Below are 16,306 nucleotides of genomic sequence, written 5' to 3'. Positions count from 1 at the left end.
GGGGCTACCCCAAAGAGCGGCCCGACACATAGTAATGTGCATAGTTCTCCTAGCCGACACTATAGCCAATAAGAACACAACCTTGAGAGTATGAAACTTCAAGCCTGCCTTTTATACGGGTTTGTACGGGGTACCCTGCAAAAGATTTTAGTACTAGCGATAGATCCGATGAGGGCAGCCGGGAAAATAACTCCTGGCTTCCTGTTGCGTCAGAATTGTGCCCAGGCCAACTGGGCTAGCGTCAACTGTCACTTCTGCGGTTCTGTCAGTGTGGAAATATGCCATGTCGACTGCCTTGGAAATACTGTCCTGGATGTTCTCGAGGGCGTCCTGGCATTCCTGTCTCCATTGAAATGCTTAATCATGTTTTGTGAGTTGCCTGAGGGGACGTGCTGATCGTGGCCTAGCCCTGCAAATATCTCAAGCAATAACTAGCAAGTCCCCGGAGCAAACGTAGCTCAGACACATTCTGCGGTCTCATGGCATTGTTGAGTGCCGCTACCTTTTCAGGGTCAGGTCGCATGCCTCGTTCTGACAAATTTTTTGGGAAGAATCTCAGCTGGCCCTTACAGAACTCACACTTTTGTTTCTTCACGGTCAGGCCCGCCGCTTCCAGCACAGAGCATACCCAGTGAAGTGCGGCGTCATATTCCTTTGTCGACTTTCCGAGGACCAGGACATCATACAAGTAATTTAGATAGTTGGGGATGTGCCGTATTACTTTGTGGATTTTGTCCTGAAAAATGTCTGTTGCAGATGATATTCCAATACCGAGTCGTTTATATTTATTTATTTATTTAGAATTCTTGTATACTGCACCACATGCCCGTGCGCCTCGGGGCGCGCACATACAGCAGACAAACTGAGCATTACAGAAAAATTGTCACTCTGAAGGCCGGGGGATAGCAGAGAGAGAGCTGAAGCAATTAGTCAGGTGGCTTGGAATAGGCCATGTGTGTCACGAATGTGGTGATGTATCTTGACTCGGGCGATGATATCCCTTTATGAGGTCTAGTTTTGAAAATACTTTTGCCCCGTGAAGTAAGTGAATCATGTTAGTGTTTCGAGGTGCCTGATGTCTCTCTCTTTGTATCACTTCATTTGCCCTTCTCATGAGTACACAGAGCTGGATGGACCCTTCGGCTGCTTTCTTGGGGAGATACCCAGGGCGTGGGCCCTACGGTGGGTTCAATGGCGTGTTTTTTCCAGCAGATGTTTTAGTTCGTCCTCCACCTGCTTCTGTTTGTTGACCAGTATGCCCCGTTAGTGTTGGGCTATTGGTTTGATGTCAGGGTCTATGTGAAGTTGAATCGTAGTTTCTCAGCTTGCAGAGCCCCTTGAACAGTTTTGGGAATATACTTTCAATGTTTTCAACCTTTGCCAGGTATTTGTGTGCCATCAACTGGTAGAGGACGTGTTCCAGACCCATGTCCACTGCAGTCTTGAAACTGAGAATGCATCCGCCATTGGTCTCCATCTTGAGCATGTGTAACTGGAGTTGTGCTGTGGGCGCAGACTGCTGACATCACTTCTCTGCATGGCAGGGGTGTACGTGGCGGCCCCATAGGGATAGATGTCTATGGTCGACAGTCTCAGCTTTGGGGGCTGTGGGAGACTGTTGTATGCCTCTTCGCTCAAGATTACCGTCGCCCCTTTGTTGATGAGAAACTCAGCTGGGGTGTTGTTGACATGCATGATCAGCATCGGGCTGTGCGCCTAGCCACAGTATTGTTTAGTGTGCATAGATAACCCTTTTTCCTCTGATCATCTGTGGACGATACAGAGTCACTGCTTGATGGCAATCATACTTCTATGTAGCGGACATGTCTCCTGTGGCGCCAATGACTGTGGCCGTCAGATGATCATCGTTCAGCGCAGGGGTAGGACCTGGTAATCTCACGGTCCTCCAGCCTGTATCGTCTTGACTCACCACCGATTCCAGCCTCACGCAGGCTTGCCTGCGCGGCTCTCAATCCCTTTCAGCTGTCTTTTCCTTGTGGCGGTATTGGTGCGTTCTTGTAAACGGCCCAGAAGTGATCTTCGCCTCTGCAGGCTGCGCATTTTTGTCCCAGCAGGGAGCATACACCCGCGTGAGGAAACACGTAACCACACTTGAAGCATGTGGAGCCACTGCGACTGGGGGCACTGGTGGTGGCTGCAGTAAGTCTGTTCACACTCTCCCCTTCTGCGTGTTGTGGTTGGATGGTCACCTTGTTCATGTTGTCCATTTGTTGGTCAGTGGCGAATTTCATGCAGGCTAGTGCAAGTATTTCCTCAAGGGATCTTTGCTTCTGCAACAATTCCTTTCGGAATGCATGGGATCGCATTCCGCAATGACTTGGGAGCACAATGCTTCATTGTTAGAATATCTATGTAATTCGCAGTGTTTGATCTTGATGCGCAGTCTCATGATGTTTGTCGAGAGTTTCTCCCTTTTCTTGGTGTGTCGTGTGGAAGATGTGCCTCTCATAGTCAGCATTTGTTTGGGGTCGAAATAGTTTGACAGTATTTCATGTAGGTCACAGAATGATGCTGTGTCTGTGTCAAGTAGCTCGCCCATGATGTACCTAACTGCAGGTCCCACTGCTAGTTCTGTTCTTCACCCTCGTGTCATCGGTGAGCCCCATGTCTCTCTGACGTGGAATTTAAAGTACCTTAACCATCGCACCCATCTTGGCCCCAAATTGCTGGTGTCGTACAGATCAAATTCAGGGGGCAGATGCAAAGCTTGTGTCTCACCTGAGGGTGGCTGAAAGGAGTCTGGGGGCCTTGCCCAGACGGTTGCCCGTAGCTCGGACATGGTGCTGTGTTGTTCTAAATGGCATGGGGTACTTGGGTAACATTTATCCTTCTCCACTGCTCCTCTGCTTGGATCAGTTTGGCCTCACTGCCTTGCTGCAGTGTGCTCCTGCTGCACTAACACCTTTCTGCTGGCTGTGACATGCTCCGGTGGCATGAGTGCTGAAAACAGTGTCTCTTTGAAGTGCCTTGTGCGCATGCTGTTATTTCCAGCAACATTCTGTGAGAGGGGCATGTTCCATGCAAGTTTGCTGGGTGGTGTCATGAATAACTGGGCCCAGCGTCTGCTGCCGGTAAGAAACAACTAAACGGAGGAGGTGTGCCAACGCACCTCAGTGTTTGACCCTGTCCCTCCTTCAGCTCCGCCCACTGTATTAGCGTTGGATAAAACATCAGTCTTCTGCGACCCATGCCACCACCTGGATGCTGATGTGCTGCGTGGGCCGGGCACCGCTCAGTGTGCTAGTCCCGACGTTGCTAGTGTGAGGTTGTAACCTCAGCTCGGCAGCGGAGGTCCACTCTGTTGCCAATAAAGACAGCAGGACACCGGCAGTATGTGTTAACACAACTTTATTCAACATAACACTGGAATCCCTCATCCCGGAACCCCCTCTCTAGTATGAGGAACTCATGGTGACAACAAGTAAGACAGACACAAGTGATCGCAGTTCAAGGGTTTTTATTGAACAATGAATGCTATGTGCAGGCTCAAAAAAACCTAATCTAAATCTATATCCAAGATGGGAGCAAGCGTCGACCATCAAATGAAAAATAAGGTAGTCCTAGGGGCGTTGTATCAAAATAAAAAGGGCCTATACTAAGAAACCTATTGCCAAGCCTTACAACTAATACAAAAAGGAGTGTGGGATGGTTCTCAAGAAAAGAAAGAAGTGTTCTCAAAATAATATGTCAGGATGCGGTAGTCTGAGTCTTCTTTCCCCATGTTTTGGACACGGGGCAACATGGGAGATTGGAGCACAGCACAATCTCGGGCTTCTGCAGCACGAGACAACAGTTCCAATGGCAGTTCTCAGGGCAGTTGATGGCCAAGTCTCCTTACCCGTTAAAGTCTCTTGCCTTCGAGGCATGATGTGGTCAAATAACAAAAAGAAATGTTCCTTTAACAAATGAAAGTTCATTTCCAACGTTCGTTGGGTGACGGGATCACTCCTGGGTCCCCTTCTTCTGGACGCTGACCCATCTGAATTGTCTATCAGTTTCACATAGGGTGCTGATTTCACCACTGGGTCCCCCTCTTCTGGGCGCAGACCCTTTTCGTACTGTATTTCAAAAATATAGCAAAGTTCCCTTTTCAATCAACTTTGGTTGATAGCTTCACCTCTGGATCTCCCCCAGTTGGGCTCGGAAACCTCTCCCTTTATATTCTTGTGTGATGGCTTCACCCCTGGATCTCCCTCGGTCGGGCTCAGCCCCTTCTTGCCTTTTGCAGGATTTCCCATCCCTCAATTTCTCAATGTCGTTGTCTTGGGTGATGGCTTCACCCCTGGATCTCTCTCGGTCGGGAACGGACCCTTCTTGACTTCCTTTTCACTTTTTCCTCAAGTGTTCTGGGTTTCACTTCCCTTGCTTTCTCTCAATGTGGGATTCACTTCCCTTGCATTCAAAGTGCTTGTAGATCAAAGTCTTTTGATTGTATGGGGAATTTGCTCGACCCACTGTATGACCACTTTGACCTATTTCGCTGGCCCTCCTACGGCCTTCTGGTACTTGTAGTTTCTCTCATATGGGGCTCGAACAGAGTCTCTCGAATTAGCACCCTTGTGGTGCCGATTTCCCTTTGCAGCTGGTCTCCCCTTCTACCTTTTTACAGTTTATTCAAAGTTCGTTAAACTTGGTTCAAACTTGCCACTTTGCGCTTCTCACTCACTACAACCCGGTTCTTATCGGTTTGGTCCTCGACTCACAGGCTGTGTCGAACCACTTGGCTGTTGCCTTTCTGTAGTCAAGGTCGGAACCACGGGTGCAGGTGCTTCCCTCGCTCCTGCTTATTGGCATAGGTTTGCCCTGTTTACCGCTGACATCTGCTGCAAGACACTTGTGCTACCGTTCGCGGTTTTAGGCTCTCTTCCACGAAGGCTCTGCAGGTCTGGGATGAAAAGAGAAAGGTCACTTCTCTCCTCGCCACCCTCTCGATTCCTGTCTCCTTTCCCCTCCTCTTGAACTGCTGCGTTTAGCCGTCTCGTTGTGCTGTCTGCCTTGCTCGCCTTACTTGTACTGTGCTTTCTGGCTCCACCTTTAATCCCTGTGGGAAAAGGAAAGGGCCATCAGGTGTGTGTGATTCTGATCAATTGGCTGACTTTGCCTGACGCTGGTATTGGGACATGTGAGGTAAATGGTTTTGATGCTAGTCTGTTGTCCTTTGTGTTGTACGAAAGTGTTAGAGTTAGAAAAGAGGGGACAGTGGTTTTGAGTGTCCTAGGTGAGAGGATTAGGAAAAGTTGTTACAGGAAGGGGAATACCGCATGTCAACCGTCTGTGTCCCACTCCCACTCCACAAGGACCTCCCATCCAAGTGATCCTCCCTCACTGGTCCACCCCCAGGAACTGGATCGAATAGCGATGGCCGTGTCCTTGCCACCTTCTTGACAGATCCTCGAGGTTTAGACCGGGAAACAGCTTCAGGTTTCTCACATTAGCCCCACGTCACTTCCCCTGGGCCCAAACATGGTCCCTCCCCTAGCCCAACAACGTTGCTGGGCTGTGCTAACATGCACAACATGACAACCATGTCCAGGCATTTTATTTTACAGCAAGGCTCTTGCTTTCTAAAATGGTATGTTCACTTTCTTTAGCTGTTCTTCAGGTGTAATAAATGCCACTTTGTGAGTACCTCTGACTCTTTCCCTGACAGGCAAGCAATGTAGCTGGAAGTTCTGATAAAGAGGCAACATGTCTCCAAGAGAATAAGCTGATGGAAGGGAAGCTAAAGCACTGTCACAAAGCAAACGTGAATCAAGCATAGGCCAGACAAGATCTTTCCTAAACATTTTTATTGGGGTCTTTATCACAGGGGATACATCATAATTAATCACTTGGAGGCAAACTAACAAAGATAAACTTGATCGGAGTCAAACCCTCATTTCACCTAGATAGGACCGACTCCTCAGGGTAAATCCTGAGTGGCCACAGCCCTTAATGTTTCTGGCAGAGGAACAAATGCACCAAGGTAAAATTCCCCCAGCTCTCGTCAAGCCCAGGCCCTGGGTCCTCCCGGGTTACTTGGCACAACAGAACGTTCTGAGTTTGTTTAAAGAGCTAGCCAGAAGAAAAGAACGCAAGGAACGCAAATAAGAGTCTCTCACAATTCTCCTTGTGGATTCTCAGCACCTTTCCCCTTCTCACTGCATCTGGGTGAATTCTCTTTCTTTAATTTCCTGATTTTCTACCTGGGCCTTTGGATTGCTTGTGTACGGTGGGGAGACCTCCTCCTGCCTGACAAGTCCTGAGTGGCACTAGTTGGTAGGGTCTGTGCCCATGGGTGATGACTTTTGATTTTCAGTACCGGGGCAAGATGTTTTTTTTTATTTTGCACTTACTGAATCCTTAAAACTAATGCTGAAAAAGTTAGCATGATTTGCACCAAGTTGTAAACACCTCAAAATGGTTGGTTAAAACCTAAGACTCTGTTGCAAGGTGTCTAAACAAGCATTGCATAATGTTTTGCGTTTCATTTAGATGACTAGTGCAAACAGCTTCTATATGTAAATCACAGTTGATTGAAATTACAACTATTACAGGCAATCCTTCCATGCAAATATTTTTGCATATTGAGGAAAGCATGGTATCAACAGTTAGACACAAGTGATGTAAGTTTCAAAAACCTGTATTAATATCTTCTGAAAGGGTTGGAGACTTCCTAACTGGCCCTATAGCTAAGATGGGAGTAATTTCGACCATCAACTAAAAGCAAACAGTCATAGTCAGTCTTGTCATGCTCTCACTCTCAATATACAAATGTGAAAAGGGATATTTGCAAAGGAAATTAGTGTTTCAAAAATAAATGTCAGAATGGCTTGTATGAACTGGCTTCATCTCCCTTCCTCACGTTCAAAGCAGGGGGTCTCGGAATTTGTGTTAAGGATAGGTGAGCGGCACAGTTCTTTCAGAGTGCCGTTTTTTGGCTTGCAGGTATGTCTTAGGAGCGTGTGTCAGGTCTTTGAACAGCTTACAGTTTAATTAGATCCCTCGGGGTTCTCTCACCCAAGTCTGGGTCACAATCAGACTTCCCTCAGTTGGGCTTGAGCCTGTCCCTTTTTCAAATATCACAGTCTGTAGGTCTTTCTCATGTATCACAGTTTCCAATGAAGGCTTCACTCTGTCGGGCCCGAGCCTCCTCTTTCTTGGGGTTCCCTTGCCCAAGTTTTTACACAAATCAGGTATACAGTTCAACTCAGACTTCCCTACGCCTCCCTGCGGACCCACTACCCAGGTGATCCTCCCTCGCTTGTCCGCTCCCAGGGTTGGGTTCCAAAAGTCATGGCCCTTCCCTGGCCACCTCATTATGGGATCCCTGGGGATTGGGTTGTGAAACACCCTCTGGTTTTTCACACACCCTTCCCCTATGCGATCTGGACTGGTCTGTTTCGCAGGGAAATCGTGAAAGGAAGTCTTTGTTGCCCTGATCTTTACCTTTCCAATGTTGCACTGAGAAACAGTGTGGTTGCAAGTCCAGGAACCATTGTATACCTCTCGGATTGGATTCCTTCCGTTGACTTGTCCATACAAGGGGAGAGTGGTCTGTAACTAACGTAAATCTTCTTCACAAAAGGTAGTATTAAGAATGGCCCACTTTATGGCCAGAGCTTCCAATTCCAGTAATGAGTCGTTTTTCTCCCTTGGGAACAACTCGCGACTGGCGAATAATATAGGATGTTCTAGGCCATCATGAACTTGTTATAATACAGCTCCTAATACAGTCAGGGAGGTGCCAGTCTGGAGGATGAAATTCTTGGAAAAATCTGCCACTTTTAATATTGGGTTTTTACATAGGTTTTTTTTTTTTAAATGTCATAACAAGCCTGGTCTTCATCTGTCCAGTGGATCTTTTGGGGCCCTGCGTTTTTTAACTCTGGTTAGTTGTGAGGTTTTATCTGAGAATTAAGGGATACATCTTCGATAATATCCTTTTAAGCCTAAAAATGCCCAAAGGTCTTGTTTAGTTTTAGGGGTTGGTTCATTCAGGATGGCTTTTACCTTTTCCTGCTGTGGTTGTACACATCCGTTTCCTAAAAAACAAAAAAAAGCTATTTAATGGCTGACTGAGCTAGTTTACATTTTCTAGGATTGGCTATCAGTTCAGCCTTTTGTAGGGTTCTCATAACGGTGTAAAGGTGATGGAGATGGTCTTCCCATGTTTTACTATAGATGACAATATCATCAATATGCGCCCCATAGAAATAAGAATAGGGTTGTAGAATTCTGTCCATTAATCTTTGAAAGGTGGCTGGGTCACCGTGGAGACCGAAGGGTAGGACTTCAACATGAAATAATCCTGTTAGGGTAGAGAAGGCTGTTTTTTCTTTGTCAGGTCAGTGTAAAGGGACCTACCAATATCCCTTACTTAAGTCCAAAGTAGACAGGAAGTCTGCATTTCTTAGTTTGTCTATTAGATCATCAATGCGAGACATAGGGTATGCATCGAAAGCTGAGATGGCATTAACTTGCCTAAAATCTATGCAAAATCTCTAGGTCTGGTCCGTCTTCGTCACCGGGACAATGGGAGAGGACCAGGGACTTGAAGAGGGCTAAATGACATTTGCCTTTAACATATTCTCTACTTTCTCGATCTCTTTTTTGTGCCTATGGGAGTCTATAGGGTTTTAGGTGAACTACTTTCTTTCCCCTTTGGTGTTATAGTGATAGTTTCCTTGTACTATCCCTGGTTTCTCACAGAACACATCAGGGAAGGTATTTACAAAGTCCTTTAGATTTTATTTCTTGTCTTTAGGTAGCTCCTGGGGAATCAATTCTAAGTTGTCAAATCTCTTGTGATATTAAACAAAGCAGAATGGGAGAGTGAGGGGATGTTGGACTCTTTCCATTCTTTTAATAGATTGATGTGAAAGATGTGAGTGTTTTGATGTCTATCAGTTTAGGCTATTTTATAATTACACAGTCCTGTTTGTTCTAATATTTCATAGGGTCCGTGCCATTTCGAAATCAGTTTGTTTTCAGACGTTGGGAGAAGAACTAGAACCTTTTGACCCATGGATAAAGTCTGTAAACTGGCTTTCCTGTCATGGGAAAGTCTCTGCTGATGTTGAGGCCTTTCCATATGAGTGTGTACAAATTCCTGACTAGGTACATGTGCTTACACAACCATGTTGCGGTCTGAGAAAGAGGCCTTGGGGCTTCTTCCCTCTACCCCCAGGTTTCCCTGAGCATGTCCAAAACATCTTTCAGTTCCCGACCTTATAATAACTCAAAGTGAGAGAACCCCATAGATGTTTGAGGGGTTTTCCTTACTGCAAGCAGGGCCCACGGAATCATGCGATCCGAATCCCATCCATCTTCATCTACTAATTTCCTGTGAATTATTTTAAGGGTCTTATTAAATCTTTCCACCAATCCATTTGTTAGGGGATGCTAAACAGAGGTTCTTAACATAGTGAAGCGTAACAATGACTTGCCATTAGTTTGCTCATGAAATTCGTTCCCTGGTCGGTTAATATTTTCTTCGGGAATCCGACCCTAGAAAAGAATGGTGACAGATGTTCAATATATGCTGGGTCATGCTATTTCTAATGGGAAAAGCCTCCGATATCAGGTGGCATAGTCAACAATGCCTAGGATACATTTGTTACCTATCTTAGAGGTTTCAAGTGGTAGAGTAATAACCATCCCAATTCGTGAAAAGGGGATTTCTATTATTGGCAGTGAATTCAAAGGGGCGGGTGAAGGAATGTTCATGCTGGTCTTTTGACCTATTTCCCATGTTTCAACAAACCTATTTATTTCAGTGTATATTCCTGGCCAATAACATTTTGCACTGATATGGACCTGGGTTTTAACTTGCTCTAGGTGACTCCTTGTCATGTGTGAGTGAACAATCTCTGTAACGATCTTCCAGTGGGTTTTATGGATTACCAATTGGGTCTTACATAGACCTTCCGTTGATTTTTCTTGTCGATATACAACCCTTGTTTCAGAAATAAAAAGGGGCATTCCCTCTCTTTACCTTCAGTCTCAGGGATGATTTGTAAAAAGGCTTCAGCTAACAAGGGATCATTCCTCTGAGCAAAAGCAAAGTCTGGGAGGATGATTGGGTCATCATCATTGTTTCCTTGAGTCTCAAGTCAGCCTCCCCAAAACCTAAATCACCTCTTTCTGTATCATCTTATTCCGTTTCTTCTTTGAATTGGGGAAATGAGGCCCTTTCAAGAATTCCCTGTGCTATTTGATCCCCAGGCTGAATATTAAATGGCGTGTACCCATGAATTTGTAATAGGACTTTTACATCTCCCCTGAAATCTGGATCAATAACTCCTGCTAATAGATCCAACCCAAAGTTCCAGGCCAAATCAGATTTGGGGGCTAACCTAATGTAACAACAAGGGGGAGATATCAGAACTAAGTTAGTGGGGATCAATCCCCTTTTCCCTCGAGTAATAGAGGCTTCTCTGCTACAGCATAAATCAAAGCTGATAGAACCTGGGGTAGCTGTGGTGGGATTTGAGGCCATTGTAAAGTGCTAGATTTGGTCTTTCTAGCCTTAGTCCTTATCTTCCTCATCTCAGTGTTTCTGCTAGCATAGAAGGGATAAGGCTCATGGGAGTTGTAGTGTCCCAGACCAGAAAGTAAATGGGTAGAGAGGTTCGATAAGGGTTGGGAAAGGGGGGATACCATGTCTCGCCATCGGGTGTCTCTCCCCCATTCCCCAAGGACCCCTACCCAGGTGACCCACCCTCGCTTGTCTGCTCCCAGGGTCCAGATCCAAAAGTGATGGCCCTTCCATGGCCACCTGAGTAGGGGATCCCCCTGGATTGGATTGTGAAACACCCTCTGGTTTTTCACAGCATGTACAATTGCTCTTTGATAAACACATCCATAATGTCCAAAAGGTGCATATCAGAATGACAATTTTAAATCAAGAAATGCTGATGACCCAAAATCTGTCCAAAAGAGGGCAGTGAGATATGCCATAGTACATGCCCATTCAAGTCACGGCCACACAGCTGAGAGGGCAAACAATGAGCTTCTGGTCGGCACCAATGTACTGTGATTTGATATAAAGCACAGGCATGCCCACTGAAAATGGAAATGTGTGTCACACATGGAACCATTCCTGAGTTTTGATCCATACTTGCATAAATCGGAGTAAAACCAGGGACCATAGGGGGTAAGGGCCTTAGGGTTGGGCGAAGGGAATACAAAGCAGTAATAAGCTGTAGGGCTGTCTGAAAATGTGTCAGGGCTAGTGGGGACCCATTTCAAAATGATGTTTTGGAACCCCTTTGACTACAGCTGGGAAGAACAGTCCAAAGCACCCGTGGGGTGCTTAAATTATAATGGAGTCAAAAGAACGCACAATGGGGTTAAGAGCTGCAGATTATCATGGACAGGCAGCCAGCAGGGAGCTGAAACACTAAATGTCCACTGAAAAATTATAATTGCCCTTTGACTGCAGGGTGCTAATGTAGAGGAAACTGGACTAAAAACGCAACAAGGTGATACAAAGGTTGCTGGATACTGCAAGAGGTCTGAGGGAGGTGATGCCTGAAGGCACCATCACAGGCAGGCTATAACGTGTGTGGAAACCTATAGGAATCTCTGGCTGTCACAGCAACATTCGGTAAGTGGGGAGAACAGCACAATGAGTGCTTGACTTTTTCTCAACCCTGTTTGAAGGGGGTGCTCAGAAAGGCCTTGTGCTTCAGAAAGCCTGGGGTCTTCTGCACCAGTTGGAGGGTGGCAAATTCCTTCCTGTATCCTTGCAGCCTCTGCTTGGGTATTGATTATTTTTCTGTTTTATGACCACTTTTGTTTCTCGGGGTTTGTGCATGTGTGTAAATGTCTAACAGTGGAGGTTCTACACCATGAAGGTCCACTACAAGTATCTACAAGATCGCTACATCTGCCAGCCCCGCACTTGCATTCCCTTAAGCATCTCACTCCTCCTTCCAGTATCCCTCTAACCTCCCACTGACTACCCTCTACCAACTCTTCCTGAATCTTTTCCCATTTGTCACTCCCTCTTTCCATTCCTCAAATGCTTAAATGTGTTTCCCTTCCATCTCTCCAACTCGCACTCACTCGATCTCCCTCCCATCCCTCCTTCTCTCTCTCCACACAGTACTGCCTGATGCCTCCATTCTTTCTTCCTTGCTTGCCCCTTCCCAAACTTAGTTACCCACGCTCTCTTTTCCACCCTGCTCTTCCTCTCTCCTCTACTCTCCACATTTCTACTTTAGCACACTCCATGCCTTTCTCGCCCTTCCTCTTCCTCTTAATGTCTATACCTACCATACTTCTGCTTTCCTTTCTTCCCCTCCTTCTGCCCATAGTTCCCTCTCTTCGGTTCCTCTCTGCCAGTCTCTTAGGCAGTTGGACCTTTTGGTTTCACAGTAGGTGCATTAACATGCCCAGCTTTTTTATTGGTGTTTGAATCAGTGGCCTCCATTTAAAAAATAAAAGCGAGGGACATGTGACTTGGAAAAGAGTGGGGGCTGATCCACCACTTAGGGAGAGAGTGAGATGGAAGCCAAATCATTGGGTGAGGTGTTGGGAGGCAGATGAAAGATGAAAGAGGCAAAGAAAGTAAGATTAACAGGAAAGATGGCTGGAAAAAAAAGATTCGGAACGAGAATAAGAATAAAGTGTGATGCACAATTCCAGAGCTAGAAAATTAAAACAAATGAAAGAGAAAAAAGGTAAGAAATTGCAAAAAGAGAACAATGTGCCTCGCTTGTCCACTGTTCCTACATTCAAGGCTGAGGTGATGGTGAGGCGGACTTCCCACTTTGAAGTGGGCAGCACTTGCTTATTTTGCAAGATGCATGTGAACACTTCACCAAACCTGAGCACAGCAGGGGGGGAGCCAGAAGCCCTTCCGTGCCCAGTGAGGGTGTAGACAGTCGCATCTTGCTTGCCTCTTAAGACGGCCTTCACTTAGTCTAGATTTTTGGTGCCCAAGTCGTGGAAAAGTGTGCATATATCCTGCATAGCCAGCACGCGAGAACAATTCTGCGCGGCCCATCGCGCATAACAAAATCTGCGCGCCATGTGTATTCATGGAATTGTTCACGCAAGTGACCATATGCGCATGTCGTGGCCGGAATGCTCACGACACGCCCACACGCACAGCCATAGAAACAGACCTTTGCACACTGCTCGCACGTGAAGCAATGCACCCCAGCAAACTGCCTGCGAACCCCCCAACCAGGCTAGCATATGGGGGGGTGCATGGGGTTCCCATAACTATTCCCAGCAACCCCTCACCATGCGTACCAAATATCGTAAAAGTCTTGATACTCATGTGAGCAAACCACCCTAACCCGTTCCTGCACCCCGCTACACTGCTTGCGAGCAACCCCAAGTACGATCGGATCCCCGACTGCGTGCATGCACCCCTAAATCCGACACCCGATCTTACCTCTGTGCAGAGATGTCCATGCAGAGGTGTCTATGCGCCTGCCTTCGGGTGGTGGATTGTTCGAGTGCATTGTGTTGCCACTTCCTCAACGAGAGGATGTGCGGACGGATCCATGAATACACTTGGCTGTGCGAATAGGTGGGCGTGCAATAGACTGCCTGCTGGCCGTCCCTCGTAACGCCCACATTTTGCCTTATTCTTCCTCATTTCGCGTGTTCCGCTCCATACTCTGGTCTCTGCACAGGACACGCCACGCTCTGGGAGCTCTCTCTCCCGCAAGGCACGCGGCCTCTCCTAGAGTTGTGCCGAGCCTGCACGAAGTCCCCGCAAAGTATGAAAAAGTCTCGGCAGATGATTCCATGAATCGGAAAACTGACTTGCATGCACGTTTGGTGCATAAAAGTTCCGATTTGCTGGTAGTTTCCATTTTTGGTCGCTCTTGCAAAGATCCCCATGCAAATGCCTACATACTCTCCACAGGGGCAAAATGACACTCCTGTCCAGTTGTTCAATGTGAATGGGGGCAAGTTCCCCCTTTGCCCCTGTGTACCCCATGCCTATGTCTGTGCCATACTTTGAATCTGAGGTGGCCATTCAGCAAGACAGAGCCCTAAACAAATAGGAGGCGACTTCAAGGTTTCCTGTGTAATTGGACACTGACTACCTCCCTCCTCGGGGTCCTGACCCTTCTGCCCACTTACTCCTGAGCATCTCACCATGTGCTTGTACCCAAGAGACCATCTCTGATTTCCTTCCTCTCCTCCTCCTTGTGGTTCACCTACACCTCCTCAATGCTTTCCCACATCTTCATTCCACCACCTGGCAGATGCTCCCCCATTTTAGACTCAGCAGTCGCCCTCTTCTTCTCTAACACCTTCGTCTTCTCTGAGCCGCTCGTGTTCTTTCCTGCAAGCTCTTCTTCTTTCTGTCTGACAGTATTCCATCTCTGCTCGGCTTTCACCCACCTACTCTCCTCTGTTGTTACTCTCCATCTCTCCTTAATTGCCCCTCTTCTCTCTGCAATCCCTGTCTTCCTCTCCAACTTTTGATCTTTCAACTTTCCTCTCTTCTCACCGTCCTCCTCTCTCTCAATTCCTGGCATACGACCGGCCCTACGTCTGCTCCCTCTTCCTGCTTCTTCCAAATAAAGTCCTTCAAACACTGACACCCGTTTTATGATGAGCCTGGCTTAACCAAGCCCCAGACCACCATCCCAGACCTTCCCTAAGATAACGGACTTCAGGTGTGTTTCTCCATGAAAGTTGAGAAGTAGCTGGTTGAGGAGTTTGTCCTTTGTGTCGCACTTTAAACCTCTACCCCTCTTAGCAGGCTTCCACAGAGGGAGTGTCTCGCGCATGCGCCAAGGACGCTGAGTGCATCTGAGCTGCCTGCTCCACGGGCCTGCTTGCTCGCCCTTGGTTGCGCTGGAGGTGGAGAGATTTATCAATAGAAGTGTTCACGCTCCTTACTATGTCCGGGGTGTGGTCTGTATCCAATTCCGCTAATGACTGCACCTATCTACCATGTACCATCAGTCCCGACAGACACCAGACAGTTGCGCTGAGACAGTCTTTTATGTTTGGGTTAGTAGTTCGGATTCTCCAGGAGGGCTATTGGGCATTTTAAAGTCTCAGGCATTTTGCGATCCCTTAAAGGGGCATTGACACATAATGGCAAGTTGTGGCAAGCACCTGCCTCCCTGCATGGTGGGATTGGTCAGGGGGTCCTTCCCACTCAATCACAAACCCAGCATCACTGCGCAAACGGCACCTGCCAGCCCCTTTGGCCATCCCAACCATCACCTGAAGGGTTAGGCAGGGGACTTCGTTATAATAATAATTCATCATTTTTATAAATGTTCTTTTATAACGGATTCGCACCTGTGATGCTATGCGTTCTCTTGCTTGCAAGACAAACGCGTTGCCCCTGAATCAGCTAGGTGTAGGTGATCACATGGTGGATGAAAGAATGAAAGCTTTATTAAGGTGCCTGGTATTGTCACAGATGGCCTCAAAAACACACCAACTCTCGAAGACAGCTCAAGGGTTTTATTTTCAGAATGGTAAAGGGGCTTGTTAAAGGCTGTCCCTCTCTGTCCCCCATCTTGTGTGGGCTGTTCCCAACCGGGGCCAGGTGTCCTTCCACCCCAGGCTTGCTACCAGAGCTTAGTAACCTACTATCTACAAAGCTCTCTGTTTGGTGTTGATGGCCTTAAGGCAAACACCTTCTCTGTCTAAACTCTCTCTGGGAACAATCTAGGTGGTTCCTGATTTTATATTCCCCAATATATTTGAAGGTAAGGGTTTGTGCCTTCCAGGCACAAGCCTCACTTGGTCTTTTCCCTTGTGCACTGTCCCCCACTGTACTCTCCCTACGTCTCTCTCTTGGTCTCCTTTTTCTCCTCCATTGTACTACTCCTCCCACCAATTCTCCTCTTGCTCTCCCCTCACCCTTCCTTTTCTATCCCTGTGATGTTTCTCTCTCTCTACTACCCACTCCCACATTCTGATCTTGCTTTCTATATCCCTCTTCCACACCACTACCAATCCTCTCCACACTACTACTACTCTACCCCTTCCCATACTATTGGTATTTTCACCTCGCCACCCTACTATTACGCTCCTCTTACCCCACCACTGCTGCTCTAACTCCACTCACACCTTCCAGTCGCCCTCCTCTCACTTTCCCATTTCTCTTTTCATTCATTCCCCTCTCTCTATTAATCTCACTCACCCTGCACACACACCTAAACCCAAGTACCACTTTCTCCCACCAACCAATACCTCTCCTTGTATACTAATTCAGCAATTCTCCTCCATGCTCCTCTGCTTTTCCTTGCTCTGCCTGGTCCCTCAGTCCTCTTCTCCTCCGTTCACTTTACCTGAATAACCCACA

At 47.1% G+C, this 16,306-nt stretch overlaps 1 protein-coding gene across 2 annotated transcripts in view; it reads right to left on the bottom strand.

Annotated features, from left to right (window-relative positions):
- The window catches only part of LOC138521538 (uncharacterized), a 32,428-nt gene extending 18,928 nt beyond the window's left edge, over positions 1–13,500 (bottom strand). The window contains exons 1-2 of one of the 2 annotated variants that reach the window (XR_011283069.1): positions 13,412–13,500; positions 3,517–5,062 (exon numbers count right to left, since the gene is read on the bottom strand). The gene's annotated coding sequence lies outside the window, so the exon portion shown is untranslated. Of the gene's footprint in view, positions 1–3,516; positions 5,063–13,411 lie in introns of those variants that run through there. The other variant, XM_069634447.1, reaches the window with a different exon arrangement.
- Positions 13,501–16,306: the final 2,806 nt, after the last annotated feature.

Source organism: Ambystoma mexicanum, chromosome 13 (genome assembly GCF_040938575.1).
Source record: "Ambystoma mexicanum isolate Mex_15411 chromosome 13, UKY_AmexF1_1, whole genome shotgun sequence".
NCBI lineage: Eukaryota > Metazoa > Chordata > Amphibia > Caudata > Ambystomatidae > Ambystoma > Ambystoma mexicanum.
Note: the sequence above shows the minus strand (reverse complement) of the source record. Positions and strands in the feature narration are given on the sequence as shown.